The 11,336-nt window shown below is 39.9% G+C and overlaps 1 pseudogene; it reads left to right on the top strand.

Annotated features, from left to right (window-relative positions):
• Positions 1 to 1,322: 1,322 nt before the first annotated feature.
• LOC149787896 (uncharacterized) lies at positions 1,323 to 3,403 on the top strand (annotated as a pseudogene).
• Positions 3,404 to 11,336: the final 7,933 nt, after the last annotated feature.

Genomic DNA, 11,336 nt, shown 5'->3' with positions numbered 1-11,336 from the left:
CTGCGTGTGTGGGTTGTAAATGGTGGGTTTGTTTCTGCTTCTTGGCGTGTGTGGATGGTAGATTGTATGGCATGATTTGGCTTCTCAGCGTGTGTGGATAGTATATTATGGTTTTGTTTCTGCTTCTCCGTGTGTGGATAGTAGATTATTGGGGTTTGTAAGCGCTCACATAGGTTTGTGTGGATAGTAGAGTGTGTGGTTGTTTAACTTTCCTTTTGTGTTAATAGTATAATTGGGTTTTGTTTTTGCTTCCCGGTGTGTGAATAGTATAGTTAGGGTTTAATTTGGCTTCTCCCCGTGTGTGGATAGTATAGTTTGGGTTTGATTTGACTTCTCCGCGTGTGTGAATAGTAGATTTTGTGTTTAATTTGGCATCTCTGTGTGTGCGGATAGTAAATGGTGTGTTTGTTTCTGCTTCTTGACGTGTGCGAATGGTAAATTTTGGGTTTGATTTGGCTTCTCAGCGTGTGTAGACAGTATATAATGGTATGTTTCTGTTTCTCAGCGTGTGTGGATAGTAGATTGTGGCTATGTTGTTAGCTTCTCCCGTGTGTGGATGGTGAATTTTGGGGTTTGATTTGGCATCTCTGCCAAATGGTGGGCGTCACGTTTACCCCGACCCAGAATAGCCCCAGTTTGAAGCATGTATAATCAAGGTGATTTTGACAAGCCATTGTTTGATGTTAGGCTAACACTAATCCCTTACGTAAGATTGCCGTGGCTAAAAGTGGAGAGCCAGACCTAGGAGCTGCGAGGCCGCCAGATAGTCAGTTATCACCTAGATGTGGAAACGTTTGTCCAGATCAAAAGAAGTTGCCCGAAGAAGTGGGAGTGTATTATTTTTTTTTCCTGCAGACAGCCAGCCAGGTTGAACTGGCCGCTAAGACGATTGGACAGGGTCACAGCGCCACCCAATCAGAATCGAGATAGGGGAGAGACCCTGATTTGGCTAGAATAAGATCTCCGCGTCTTCCGGCAAGAAATAGTTCGCTAGAAAGATTGCCCAGAGGAGAATAGAGTAACTCCCAACAGCCATTCGTTATTGGCGGGAATATCTTAGACTCCACACCTGCATGCACAGGGGGTCATTACAAAGAAAATTTGGAGTGTCCGTCCTTGAATCGGGGTATGGGGGTTCTAACCTGTACCAGTATATTATGTTATATTGTTAAAGGTTGGAGCCCCCATCCCTTGATTCAGGGACGGATGCTCCAACTTTTCTTTGTAACAAACCCCTCTGCCGACATGCCTACTGTACAATCTCTTGCCAAGGGGAGAGAAGAAGCACGAAGGTAGTTGTCTCGCGGTGCAAATAACGCTATCGCCTTGGACCGTATTGACGAGTGACGGTGTAAAGAAGGAAATGAAGCTGATGAAAATCTCTTGCCAGTATAGAAACTATTCATATGGTCTCCTGTTTACTTGTCTCTTGAGTATGGCAGCTTGTCAAGTTGAGCTAAACTCTGTCAGAAGTTCCACAGAAGACGAGTTCCTTCATGATTCCATGTCAGGTCTGAAAGATACAGTGGCTTCAGACTCAACTTCTGATGAATGGTCAGCTGGACAGGAAACTATTCTTCCCAGTTTATTTGTAGTAGAGGAGACAGTTTTACAGAAATCAGTGATTTCAGAATCTACCACTAAAACAGATGGACAAATGACTTATACAGTTCCACAGGACAACAAACAGCAACATTATAGTTTTTATGGTGGCACCGATGGCAGCTCAAGGGTAGTTGCTATAGATGGTCAGACAAAAACTACACTGCAAAATGAACATGCTGGTGATGGAAGACATATTATAAGAGAAAGTGAGCAAACAAGAACAGAAATAACTGATGAAAACCAAGGCCAAAAACAAACAATAGAATCCAGCAGTGATGGTGTCTCTAGAAATTCTAATATTTCCAATTTAACAGATGACAAGTCTTGGTTAAATTGGATCAGACATATCATTGATCCTGTGTTTGAAGAGTTCAAGGATGATTCCACATTATTACAAAATGACACAGTTTTAAACGAGACAGCTGTAAATGTCTCTATACCAGTCAACATCTCGTCATCAGTAGAACTCAACAGTACAGATTTGGAAGATCCAAACAATTCAACGGACTTGGGGAAAAAAAAGTTTCATTGTAAGGGAAGGAACATTAACAACAGTTCTATTGTACATGAAGTGAAAATTGTAAATAATACTATTTTATTGCAGATGCTTAACTTTGAGAGAAATGAAACAGAAAGTGAGAACAGTACTTCAGACTGCATCCTGGTATTATTTTTTGCCCCCAGTGTCATTTTTGTGCCAAGACAGCACCCCACTACAATGCACTGGCCAGAGCCTTTCCACAGCTGGATGTATTGGCAGTTGATGCAGCCCACTTTAGCAATTTGAATGCTAGATTTGGAAATGTGTCAGTACCTAATATTCTGCTGTTTCACCAGTCTAGAGCAGTCATCCGATTCAACCAAACTGACAGAAATTTTGACACTTTAGTCAATTTTATCAAAAATGCAACAGGACTTGAGCCCAACACAACTATCAATGTGACAGAAGCAGATTACCTAGGCCCCCTGTCCAGTGTTCCTGCAGAAGAGTCTGATTACCTGTTATGGCTTGCCTGGGTCTTTGTCATCTCGTTCTCCTCCTACATGGTCATCCAGTCCACCAGGGGGCAGCACTGGATAAACAGGGTTCGCATCCTCTGGTAGGAGCACCAGCATATTGATTGACAGGTGGTGTCTATTCTAACTAGGGAGATGGTGAATCACCTACATCAGAGTTAGTGCCAGTACGATTGAGAGTGCATGTTATAGGTTGTTGGGACATGTTGGTGTCATTGATGTTTAAAAAATACAGTTTAAGTTACAACTGGACTAGTTGGAGAAAGTGCTCAAAAAAGAACATATAATGCCAGAAGTCTGACTTTTAGGCAGGAAACAAGCTAATAACTGTCAACTCATTTATAGAGTGCCAAATGAGAAATATGAAGTCCATAGTTCAGGGTTGATAATGATATTAGTCACTGTATAATAGAATGGGTGGGGCTTTTGTGAGTTTCCATCATACAGAAGTGAAAGGAAGACCTGTTAAGAAATTAAAAATAAACAATCTTAGATTGCCAAATGATTTATCAGTTTGCTTACATGACATTTCCTGTTGTAATGAGAATTGAATACACATATTAATGTGACAGCTGATAATATATTTTGGAGCAGATTCGTTGTATTTTACATTTTAGTATTGGTAAATGTGTTAGAATAAATCAGACTTCATGGCAATTATAAAAGTTTGTTAACATGGTTTCTCAATCTGGAATCTGTGCCACATATGAGAAGATCACTAACGTTGTGAATTTTAATTGATTTCATTATGATATGTATTTATAAACTGATACAATGTAAAAAAGAAAAAGAATATCTTAGAACAGGAAATTCTAAGTAATGACAGCTTCAAATAAGGTCAGTGAGCTAGTTGTTCGGTCTTTGCGGAATGCGACTGCATTTTTAATTGTAGGTCGTATGTATACTTCATTATTACTAGAATCGTAGTACGAAGAATTACTTTGTGGTGTTAATATGTTTGCATATTTTGAAGAAATGAGTTGATATTTGTAAAGAATTATATAGCTTGCTAGCCGTCGTAAGAGTTAATATTGTAATTCTCTATGTGGGTATTTTATATTAGATAATATTGTAATTCTCTATGTGGGTATTTTATATTAGACTAGCACATGTGTTCATGTGATTATAGATTTTGCCATTGTTGAATATTTGTGTAATGTACAGACATGCGTCTGATTGTTGTCAGATTGTAGTACAATGAGATTAAATATATATGTGTATATACTAACGTGACGCAATGTATTGATGTCTGTATGACAATTCGCTGATACCGTGTTATTACGCCATTGTTTACCCTGCAAGAAGTGTGTGGGAATGTGGATGTGTACGCATGCGTGACAGAAACCGTAATAGCCTTATATGATGATTAATTGTTGATCTAGTGTGAAGTGAGATTCGATAAAGCATATGTTAACGCCTTGTGGTTTTTCACAGTTTGGTCCCGTAGTCTCAGATAGAGAGACGGAGAAAAGGAGAAGAAAGGAGAGAAGTCAGGAGAAGTTGAAGTCTAGGAGGAAAAGGGGAGAGAAGGGAGGAAGAGGAAATTGGGAGCGAAATTGGAGGAGGAGATAGTCGAGAGGGAAACGGAGTCGAAGGAGGTGTTGGAGGAACGGAAGGAAGGAAGGACTTATCGGGAAAGAAAGAGATGAGTAGACACAAGGACAGGGGGAAAATCGAACTCACACTGTAAATCACGGGATGAATTAGGCTGTCACTTGGTCGAGGGAAAGACGGGTGATTGAGAGTTTATAGTTTTAAATTATCGAATTTATTAAATTGTTATTAATTGAATTTCATCTTCGTGTTCTCTATAATTTAACCGTCGGCATTGCTGACTGGGGGCTCAGAGCTGTAAATCCACCTCGTCACTAATTTAACTTTCTAACCCCACGAGCCCGGGTGGAACTTTCATCATAATTTAATTAATATATATTGGAAGAACCCCACCCCAATGCATGCAACCGTCACAGTGGGTTTCTTTCTGCTTCTTGGCGTGTGTGGATGGTAGATTTTTGGGTTTATTTGGCATCTCTGCATGTGTGGATAGTATATGATGTGGTTAGTTTTTTGTCTCATTACCTTTGTGTGAATAGTAGATAATATGAGAAGACAAAAGTAGGGGATGTTTTCCTTCAAGTCCGTGCTTTAGATATAAATGTAAAAAGTGCCGGTCTTTCGCGCCATTCTACGAAATAAGCGAAAAGAAGATGGTAGCAGTATCTGACTTGTTTAACCAGTTGAAGGAGAGTTGGTATTGGATGATAGATCCGGAGTATGTAGTGGAAAGACTTGAAAGAGAATGGAAGTTCCCAGACAGCTTGGACTTTGCAAACAATCTGAAAATAGCCAGGGAGAACATTGAAGGGATTCTAGAAGAAGAAGTAAAGAAGTTGAGAGGTTTCATCTCGCCTGAATATATAAGAGTCGGAACATTGAAGCAGTCTCTTGAAATTGTTATCAAAGTCAGGTGTTTTTTGGATGATATCTTCAATTTGACAGAGTGGGCTTTTGTCAAAAGGGGACGGGACCAAGTCCATAAAGCAGAAGAAATTATGAAAAGGGTCTTGGAAGAAGAAGTCAAGAACGTTAAAGACACATGGGCAAAATATAGGAAAGAACAAGAGAACAGAAAGACAAAATAAGCGTTTAAAACAATGAACAAAAACTGGATGAATGTCCAGGAGAAATGTTGAGCGATAGGTCATTCAGACTGGATTCCTGAGTCGGAACACAAAAAGAAAGGAATATTGGGAAAATTTAGGAGATGGATAAAGAAATGGAGAAAGTAGAAGAAGAAAAAGCAGAAGAACCAAATGACTTTCATGCCTAACCCTCAAAAAAAAAAAAAAATATTAAATGTGGTATCAGTGTTTATAATCCACGATATATTCCCATGTTTATTTCCCCTTGACGCTAGGCAGGCCCATGATATATTCCTATGTTAATTTTCCCTTGACGGTATACAGGCCCAGGTTGTACTTCAAAGTACTTGTCGCTATATCGTCCCACTTAACCTTATAATGGTAATTCCCATTGTCGCTATAACTCTTGTCGCCATATCGTCCCAGGGTGGTTTGTAATGCTAATTCCCACTGTCGCTATAAATCTTGTCGCCATATCGTCCCAGGGTGGTTTGTAATGCTAATTCCCATTATCACCATGTCGTCCCACTATACTACTCTGATGTCTTTCTTTAAATGCTGGGCTACATCTGAAAGTGCTCTACAGGCGTAGGTAATAATCTTTCCATTATTAGTTAATAATGTGCCTAGACCGACAGGAATTGCATGTACAAGTAATTGCGTTTCCTTATTAGGATCGAATTACGTTATTATTGCGTTAGTTTATTAAATTCTGTTTGAGTTTTTCAAACGCTTTATCGTTTTTCACTCCATTCCCATGGTTGATTTTGTTTGGTTAAGGCTCGAAGAGGGTCATTGATTGTTTGATGAAACGCAGCAAACAAAATTACATTATATCCATTTCAAATATGGAAGATAACTATATTCATAATTTCATTACTACATGTACTGCATTACATTGCTTTTTGTTGATTTTATACATACTAAGCATTTCCTTATTGTCGATTCATAAACCCATGCATGCATATCTTAAAACAATATCCGTTAAAAAATGACCCGGAAATCTGATCAAAATTCAACGCTGCGATCAGTTTTCAACGACTGTGAAAATCAGAATTCAACGTTAAGAACTGACCCTGGGTCAACTTTCAACGTTAAAAGTAGACCCGGAGGGTCAGAATTCAACGAGGGTCAAAATTTAACACTACACCGGCGCTACCATATTGGCAAACTAGGCAACCGCCTAGCGCGCTGATTTCAGGGGGCGCATTTCTCCAAATCAACAACAGTTTTGAAAAATAAATAAATAAATAATTTCAGTTCTATTGAGGGTCGTTTTTTTTATCCTGGTTTATTTCATACAGGGACAAATAATCGGGTAGATTCAGTCTGACCGAAACACCGAAATATTTTCGGGGGGGGGGGCAGAATCTAGCCTTGTCTAGGGCGCCAGATAGTCTGGCGCCTGCCCTGAATACACACACACACATCTCAAAGTGAAGTTTTTGGTGCAAGGTTTTGTACTAACATTATGTGCATCCAATTAATCAGATTTCTTTATTTTAGCATACAACAGTGCTCGACTAATATTTTAACCAAAATAAACGAAGCATGAAAAACAAGTCACAGAAAACATGTTAGCGATGAGAGTGAAATATTTATCAACATGCATTTCCTCAACATATTTCATGTTTGGGGTCCTCTATTAATTATGTCAACAAAATAGGGGGAGGGAGTTTGAAGAAGTTTGACAATCGTTGACATGGGGGAGGGGGGAGTTCAAGATAAATTGACGTCAACAATGTTATTTTTTACAATAAATTTAATAAATCAAAAAATAGGAAATTAGTCGGTGCGTTGGTATGGCACACACTCGCTCGCCCGTCAACAGCCCACCAGTTTAATCCTAAACCGGTTGAGCTCTTGCCAAGGAAGTCATAGTCTTGCATCATCATATTTTGTTTTTATTCAATGTAGATTGTAGACTGTAGACAGACCTTAAAGCACCAGATGCATCTGAGAGCGACTTGCACAGATTTCCATCTCTTTTCTTCAATCAGTCTTTGAAAGTTGATAACATGCAACCTCGATCGGCAAAGGCATTCAAAATTCTTCCATATGATCTATATTGTCCTTCCATTCAGTCGTCGTTGCTTGAACGGATCTGCAAAATCTGTCACCTCTATGTTGCTTCACAAGTCATGTTGAAGAAGCATGTTCAACAGCACCGACAACACGATCTTGGGCCTAGGCAATTACCACATGCTCCTCAACCGCAAAGAATTCGGCCAAAACGAGTGGCTGCCAAAAGACAGAGAGAACTGATGGCAATTATTGCTCATGGAGAGATGTTAAGCACAGAATGGTTAAATGAAGATGATGTTGACTTGTCGGGTGTATCGGTTCCACAAGAAATTAACGAATCAGCCACTATGCCCATTACAATTGAGGAACATTCGGCTTCCCCATGGGAAGATGATAGAAGCTAGAATATAAACTCTAGATTTTTTCATGAATTCAAAGTGTTATAGTCAGTTTGAAATCTGTTAAACAAGTAAATAAAATGTATTAAAATTTATTTGTAGACCTTTTAATTTCCAAAATTCTATTTTTAGCATAAAAGCCAGCTGTATAAAATATTGTTAGTTTGTGGGGGGGGGGGTAAAATTTTATTAGGGGGGTCACTGAAAGTTTGACAGTTGTTGACGGGGGGTAAAAAATTGCCTAAAAATTGTTGACATAATTAATGGACGTCCCCTTTTTATGTCCGATAGTATGCACGTGTTCTCAACGTGGTTTGGCCGTATATCGTATCATGTTTGGAAGGTTTGGCTTGTGGTGATCCTGATGTTGTAACAAAAACTGTAGTGATATCCAATGCACAAATTTATCTAGAAATAAGAACGGGCATATAAGATCAGCACCGATCTACCATATATACTGCACACAACCAGATCCAACTGCAACCGACACTGACCCTGATCTACCACTGCATAATGTGCAGGCAGATCAGGGTCTATGCTCTTTGTTCCAGATTTGTCTTGGTAGCTGTAAAAAGACGATTTTTCCCCATTCCCAAACCCTAATGGAGCTTTTAAAGTGCTGACTTGCACCCTCCATCCCACCCCACCCCTAACAGACTGATCACGAACTATTTGCCCAGCCAATCGCTGTCCCCACGAGGTCAGTCCAAACTAGAAATTTTACAAAACATTCCTGCCACTCACCCACTACAAAATCGCTTATCTCTTTGAAGATTTAGAATAATTGTAGCACTATGATATACAGCCAACATAAAGTTTTTGTATGTTTGTTTGTTTTATTCGAGTAAAGTAGCGAATAGTACTCTCCCAGGTGTTGATATGATAAAAGTAATTAAATTACCTTTAATTTCTTTTCTTGACTGGAAATTTACGTTATTAGTTTCAAAACGGAAGACTATTACTCTTTTCCTGGGGATAAATTAAATTATGTCCCTTTTTATTATTGGTATTATAAGATTGTCAGCTTTGAATTAGTAGTGAAACTGCTGTGTTGGGTACAGTCACACCCCCACACAACCCGGGTAATTTTAAACATTATTTTATAAGGCGGGCATTTTTTTTTCTCACAAGAAGCCTGCTTATACTGGATGCTTTTCTACATTAAAATTATGCTGGTTATTACCTTTAAAATGGCCGATGACATAGTTTTTTTTTTGTCCCTCAGGTCACTGAGTTGCTTCTACAGTCAGTCTCGGCCATTTTAGTCACAATAAAAAAGTTGGTCACGATAATTAGAAGTATACAACCACAACCACACAGACAGCACTACGTTTTTTAATACAAACATGGTGTTTGGACACCTCAAGCCCACCGCATACTATGGAGACAACAGACAATTAGTTCGCGTACATTGACAGTTTAGAGGTCTCATAGTATACTCGTTAGCTAAAACGTGCACCAGTTGGTTTATTTGGCTGGCAGTTTTGAATGTGGCAGCATAGATAATGGTTGGCCTTGACATGTATGCATAAAGGCAGGCCCAACGAAACAAAAATGCCAAGACTGTCACTGGTACTTCACGACCTCCTACTGGGGACTTGCAAGCCATACCAAATAAAGGCGGAGACACGTTAGGCGGCAAGATTATGTTGAATGTATTTTAAAAAAGCTGGTGAAAACGCATAAATAAACTGCATTTGTATCTGCCTATTAGAAAGTATCATATATTGGAATCACTGGAGACATGCCTTGACAAGCCCGGCCCTAGGGCAAGGCGAACAGGCAGCCGCCTTGGGCCCCGCGCTTTCAGGAAATGAATTTCACAATGCAATTTTTTTGCTTGGGGCCCCACACTCGTCGCTTGCTGCCTTGGGCCCCACATGCTGCCTTGGGCACCGCACATCCTAGGGCCGGGCCTGTGCCTTAAGTCAGAAGGCTTCCGTTCCGACGGCTGTGTCGTTTTTGCCCATGTGACAGACAACACACAGGTTTTTTTGATGAATTTCCAAGTAGACCTTTTATGATATCCTCGATAGCATTTATTCTCCTGCATGTTAATGATTCTGTTTTTTAGTGATTTTTTGGCTACTTAGTAGATTACAACTGAAGTGTCGGCCTTGTGCGTTCTGTAATGTATTTTGTTTTTGAGTACGATGCAGTTGTCATGCTCCTCGAGTATGAATTTAAACTCGTCCTCACAGATTATATTATTTTACATCGTCTTGGACACATGGTCCAAGGTCTTATTAAGCTTGGCCTTAGCCAAGACGCAGATTCCATGGTGCTTTTTTTATTTATAGTGAGGCAGCGGCAAATAAAATAAACAGCCAGTGGCTCAAAACTGGTATCTCGAGGTCATCCGTCATATGGGCGGTAATGTTAGTTCGCAGGATTGTAATGCTCGCAATACCGGTACCCGAAGACAGGATTGTCAGAACTGTGTTAATGCCATCCCACACGTTTACTACCCGCCAGTACTCTAGGTAGAGACCACATAGCCTTTCACCTTATACGAGCAAAGTGGTTTCAACTTCGCCCATGTGTGCGTTGACGTTGAGAATCTCGTACCTACTAGTGTCTCCGGTGGCAATAATAGGCGCAAAGCTAGTTGTAAGGTATTCGTGCGAGGCGTCAGCCGGAACAGCAATCCTGTCATTATACAATGATAACGTTATGTCACCGTGAATCCTGTGGAGGTAAATGAAGTAAATTAACGGATAGAATCATTGTCATTGCTGAATGTAAAACCAACAACATGTTGAAAATCTTGCAATGAATGCCAGTGATACAACGATGACGCTTTTATTGTTGTAACTCCATCAAATTGACTTGATTCTATTGGAGTTAAATACACAACCTTTAAGTTAGCAATGGCCTTGCTTAAAATGACAACCACATTTTGAGAATTTCAGCCTCGGGGACAAATGGGTGCAATGATCCAGAAGATCTCGCAGCACCGCTGCCAAGCAAACCAGAACCAAATAGATCCATAGTGTGCTTATCGAAGCGAAAACACTAATGCTTCATTTTAAGTTTTATAGTGCACTCCAGCATATTAACTAGTGTTAGCTTTTCATATAAAATACGTATCAAGAGCGCATGGATGTCGCATTCACATAATCTGTGTCAATGCAGTTTTTTTTAATGCAAACAATATGCGTTTAACCCGTAGGACTCACCGCTCACAGGTACAATTTGTTGTCAAGAAAACTCAAAGTTGTGTTTATATGATTGAGGTGAATATAGAGCCTCAGAACGTAGAGAAATGTGAGGGTTCAGAGGCTGCATGCATTTTTTTCAATGAAAATATGGTCCTCGCCGTAGTCCCGGTTTCTAATAAATCTAAAGACGTGGAAAGCGGAAAGGGGATATGTAGAGTTATGGAATGTCGCGCTGTAGCCACCAGGCATTTCAGGAATGGCAGTCTACATTACTTTTTCTAACATCTTAATGCTATAATACACATCCATCCAGGATGGTGGTCTTTATTGGCTTCATGCGTCGACCCCTTTCAGATGGGTCATCACTTTTGCTGGATCTGATCCTTTGTATGGTGGTATCACCATAAACCGACTAGTGTGAAGCGGAGTCGAAATGTTTAACCATCCTAGTCTATATGAAATCTCCAGGAGCGCTACGCGCTTACTTG

Source organism: Sinohyriopsis cumingii, chromosome 11, assembly GCF_028554795.1.
Source record: "Sinohyriopsis cumingii isolate HCF-2022 chromosome 11, ASM2855479v2, whole genome shotgun sequence".
Classification (NCBI taxonomy): Eukaryota; Metazoa; Mollusca; class Bivalvia; order Unionida; family Unionidae; genus Sinohyriopsis; species Sinohyriopsis cumingii.
Note: the sequence above shows the minus strand (reverse complement) of the source record. Positions and strands in the feature narration are given on the sequence as shown.